This window comes from Tupaia chinensis, unplaced genomic scaffold, assembly GCF_000334495.1.
Source record: "Tupaia chinensis unplaced genomic scaffold, TupChi_1.0 Scaffold144407_1, whole genome shotgun sequence".
Taxonomy (NCBI): domain Eukaryota; kingdom Metazoa; phylum Chordata; class Mammalia; order Scandentia; family Tupaiidae; genus Tupaia; species Tupaia belangeri.
Window position 1 is genome coordinate 1,725 of NW_006204267.1, and position 5,179 is coordinate 6,903.

At 41.3% G+C, this 5,179-nt stretch overlaps 1 pseudogene; it reads right to left on the reverse strand.

The window, feature by feature from the left end:
• Window positions 1-3,276: 3,276 nt before the first annotated feature.
• LOC102480408 (protein FAM133B pseudogene) lies at window positions 3,277-3,859 on the reverse strand (annotated as a pseudogene).
• Window positions 3,860-5,179: the final 1,320 nt, after the last annotated feature.

The window sequence follows — 5,179 nt, forward strand, 5'->3', positions numbered from 1 at the left end:
CTATCTTTCCTCTTAGATCTAGCAGTCTTTCCTTTCCATAATCGGCTGCTCCTGAGTTGGGGGCATAGATATTGATAAGCATTCTATCTTCTTGATGAATTAGCCTTTTTATTACTGTCTAATGTCCTTCTTTATCTCTTCTTACAGGTTTTGTCTTAAAGCCTATTTTGTCTGATATCAGTATAGCACTCTCGCTCTTTTTCGGTTTCCATTTGCATGGAATTTTTTCCAGCCCTTCACTTTTAATCTATATATGTCTTTATCCATGAGATGGGTGTTTTGTAGGCAGTAGATGGAAGGTTTCTGATTTTTAATCCATTCAGCTAGCCTGTGTCTCTTGGTCAGAGAATTTAATCCATTAACATTCAACATTATTATCAATATTTCCAGATTTGTCCCTACCATTAAGTCGGCCATATTCTTGGTTGTTCTTTGTTCTCTTATCGCTGTCTTTAGTTTTCTTGGTATAGTACTCCTTTCATAATTTCATGAAGAGCTGGTCTGGAGATGACAAATTCTTTCAGGTTTTGTTTATCTGAGAACATTTTTATCTTCTTTTCCCGTCTGAAAGATATGGGTATAGTATTATTGGTTGACATTGTTTTTCATTTAACACTTTGAATGTATTTCCCCATTCTTTCCTTGCTTGTGTTGTATCCGATGAGAGGTCTGGTGTTAGTCTGATGGAATAGCCTTTGTAAGTGACTTGACATTTCTCTCTTGCCAATTTTAGTATCTTGTCCTTGTGGTTTTGGTCAATCTAGCTATGATGTGCCATGGAGAGGATCTTCTCAGATTGTTTCTACTTGAGGTTCTTTGTATTTCTTGGGTCTGAATGTTTGAGCACCTCTCTAGGTTGGAAAGTTTTTTCCAGGATTTCATGGAATAGATTATCAATGCCCTTATTAGTTTCTTCACCTTCTGGGATATCAATTGTATAGATGTTTGGGCATTTCAAGGTATCTAGAATTTCTCACATATTATCCTCAGTTTGTTTGGTTGTTTTCTCAGTATTTTTTTTCTTTTTTTGAAGAGGTTTTTGCTATAGGGTGCATGCACTCGCCAGAAAGACAGAGAGAGACAGAGAGACAGAAAGCGAGAAAACACTCCCCAGGGAGGATGGCCACATCACAATCCGCATGAGCATTCTCCTCTGAGAATCTTGAGCACGCACACACATGTGCCTGGCATGAGTTTAAGCCACCGGGTCTGGGACTCGAACCGCGGTCAACTATGTGGGAGTCCAGCGACATAGCCATTACATTAACTGCTGGTCCCTCTTTTCTCAGTATTTTTGATAGTAGGCTTTGTCTTCTACTTTTGAGATTCAATCTTCTGTATGGTGTAGCTTGCTTGTAATACTTTCAAGGGAGGTTTTGATTTCCTGTATTACAGCCTTCATATCTAATATTTTTTATGGAGTCCTATTCTTCTTTTATATTGTGGAAGGACTTCTTTATCTCTTGGGGCTCAATGTCTCTTTTCTCTTGCATCTCATAGAGTTTTGTTACCATGAATATTCTGAATATTTTTCCTGACATTTCAGTAATATCCTCTAATTTTTTCCTACATGGAGATGAGTTACAGTGTTCATTTGCGGGAGATGTATTACTTGACTCTCTCATCCTTGAGGTTCTTCTCCGATTTTTAGTCATTGGGTGATGTATTCACTTTTGGATAATTTGTTGGAGAACGATTCTGTAACTATGAGCTCATGTGTTTCTCTTACTGTGAAATAATTTGGTGCTATTTTCTCAGTGTCCTCCAGTGTGGGAATCACAGGAAGATTTTTGAAATCAGATTTATGAAGGGAGTTTCACTCTTTTTTCCCAACCGGTACAGTTAGGTGCAAAGAATTCTCTAAAGCTCACAATGTTCAAATGTTTAGCTACTATGCTCCTAGACTTCTCTAGGCAGTGGGTAAGGGTTGAGCAGTAAAATAGGAGAGTAAGGTAAAAGAAAAAAAAGTGGGAACCTGAAATAGAAAGAAAAAGCAATGGAAAAGAAGGAAAGAACTAGAGCAGAAAGAGTAGAAAAAATAGAAATCACATTGCAGAAAATGAAATTGGGTTAAAAATGGAAAACTGTGTGACACAAAGGGGCAGCAGAGGCAGAGGTGGAGATGCCTGGATGGATTCTGTCCTAGGTGAAGGAAGAAGAGACAAATTAGCAAGAGAAAGGCACAAGGAAGGGAACAGAAAGCTGTTTTTTTTTGTTTTTTTGTTTGTTTTTGTTTGTTTGTTTGTTTTTAAAGAGAGAGAAAAAAATTTGGAAGGGACAGAGAAGAATAAGGGAGAGAGAGTGACTTTGCCTACCTGACAAAGGTAGGCAAAGGGGTCTGGAAAAGAGGCCGTAGCTGGGGAAACTTCACAGCTGTAAAACTGAACCCAGAAGGGACACCAGAGGCAGAGATCCACGTGGCGTGATTTTCAAGCCACACTGTCCAGCTCCTTAACCACTATGCCACTTGCTGGCCTCCTGACAGTGATGGTCTTTCTGGGTGAGGGTCCTCTGACTCTGGGAGATGATATCTAGTGGTCTGCTGGTCACTGTCCTGTCTTTCACTCAGGGGAAGTAGGTGCAGTTTCCAACCTCCACAGATGAGTTTTGAGCCCACGAAAACAATCTTTATGCCTCAGAAAAGCTGATGGACTCTCAGAGCTCTGAAGCATTCCTGATGCCAGAAGGGCTTTTGCTGACAGACTCCTGCTCTAACCTCTACCTGATGAGAGAAGACTGGAATACACCATACAGGGGGCTCTGGTGTTTTCTTTTCTTTTCTTTTCTTTTTTTTTTTTTTCGTTCATTCATTTGTTTGTTTGTTTTAAGTACTGGGTCTCTGGGGGAGGAAAACAAGTTTATCTACCAGGAATCGTTTAGATATATATTCTGAAGTGAGTAAGTCTGTGGGATAAATATAAGGAACTGGATTGAGCACCTCTTGGAGACCATTCTTCATTGCTTTTCATTTTCGCTCATACCTCCTCAATATAATCTTATTCTTTTTTTTTTTCTTTTTTGGAGAGGTTTTTGCTATATGGCGCGTGCGCTTGCCAGACAGACAAAGACAGAGAGACAGAAAGCGAGAAATCACCCCCTAGGGGGGATGGCCACAGTGCAATCCCTTCTTCTCCATTCTTCTCTCGAGATCTTGGGCACACACGCACACACGCCCGGTGTGAGTTTAAGCCACCGGGTTCGGGACTCGAACCATGGTCAGCTATGTGGGAGTCCAACGACATAGCCATTACACTAACTGCTGATCCCAATATAATCTTATTCTGACATAGACTCAGAGGACAAAGGTTTATCTTCAGAATACATCTTTCTTTTTTGGCTCAGTCCTTTAATATCTTTATCTTTCTCAGTTGCATCCTTTGATTTCTTTCTCTTTTTTAAATTATCCTTACTGTCTGATTCAGTTTCTGATATGGAGCTTTCAGAAGATTTATGTGAATGGTTCTTTTTCTTTCTCCTTTTTCCTTGTTTCTTGTCCTCATCTTTAGAATCTGAAGAACTGCTGGAAGAATCAGAGCTCGGTCAAGAAGAGAATGAATACCTACCAGATTTCTTTTTTTCTTTTTTCTTTTTCTGTCTTTTTTTGGATGAATTCTCACATCCTCTTAGCAATTTCTCTCTGTGTTTTTCTAGTTCTTTCTTCCAGTTCTCATTCATTTTTTTCTGCAAACTCAGCCAAAGTCTTGGAGCCTTTCTATTTCTTTTTTAGTTGCTCTTTCACTTCTTCCCAGGTATGCCTTGGTCACTTCAAATAATCCTGGATCATTGGCCCTAAAGACTGGATTGGACCTTTTGATGTGGCCATTACTATTGGGTTCATATATGCCACTCGATTGTTCTACTTCCCCTTGGTGCACAACCAAACGCATAGTCAGATGTTGAAGGAAACCAGACCAGAGAAGCGGCCCAAGCAGGCCTACCGCTGGTCCTTCCAGCTGTATATATTTAACATGTTCAACTTGGTACTTTGACATATGTACATATGATCACCATGTCAAATTGACATATCACCTCACAGAGTTACCACTGTCTTTACGTATATGTGTGAGTGTGTGTGTGGAGTGAGAACACCTAAGCCCTCAGGACACCCCAGTACATGCTGTGGCCCTGTGCCCTGTGTTTGCTGTACACTAGCACTGAGCTCTCCTGCACTCACTGCCCTCACAGAGCTGAGATTTGGTCCCCATTGAACAGCATCTTCCCATTTCCCCCATGGTCCCTCAACCCTACAACCACTGTTCTTGTCCCTGACAAGACAAAAATAAATAAATAAGGGAGTTCAGCTCTTGCAGGTCCTCCCTACAAGGGTGATCATGCAGTGCCTGTCTTCCTACGCCTGGCTCCTTTCCCTTAGCATGATGTCCTCCAGTCCATCCATTTGTCACAAATGACAAGATTTCCTTCTTTCTAAAGGCTTAAAAACAGTTTCTTATGATTTGTTACATATCGACAAATAACTGCAACAGACATTGGCATCTGAAAATGAGGTGCTTTCATAACAAAACTGTGAAATGGGGGATCAGCTTTCACTGGGCATCGGTAGAAGGTGGAAGACTTTGAGGAAGATATTAGGAGTTTGATCAGCAGAAACATTCCAAGTTTTCAACAAAAGGGACGGAGCTGTACAAAATGTAAAGAGGCACGTAAAGTTGTAGAAGGCTAAGAATCAGGCTGAAACTTCAACTACCATAAGACTAATACTTCATCTAAAGCAAGAGGAAAAACTGATCAATGAGACTGTAGGACCAAGACCTATATTACAGAGCCAGGACCCCAAGGAATGTTCCAGAGCAGAGTCAGCCCTGTGTCCTGACCAGGATCCCTCTGACATGCTCCTGCCTATCTGAGCATGGCTCTGGATCAGCACCTGCTCCCCTGAGCTGTCTGAGTTACAGGCCCTGGAGCTTCCTCTGCCCCGCTCACCGATGTGCACCCAGTGTACTGTGGGTGGAGCGCTTCTCTCTGTAATTCACAGCCCTCAGATCAGGAGGGCGAATGTCTGAGAACTGTATGAAAGGACATAAATAAAGGTAGTGAAGGAACCTCATCAGTACCTGGAGCTCATTCAGATGAGTCTGGACTTTACACCGACTATGTGCCAAAAAAGGCTTTTGGAGGCTTCAATTAGAAGGAAATTTATGGTGTGGGTGGAAAAGGTACA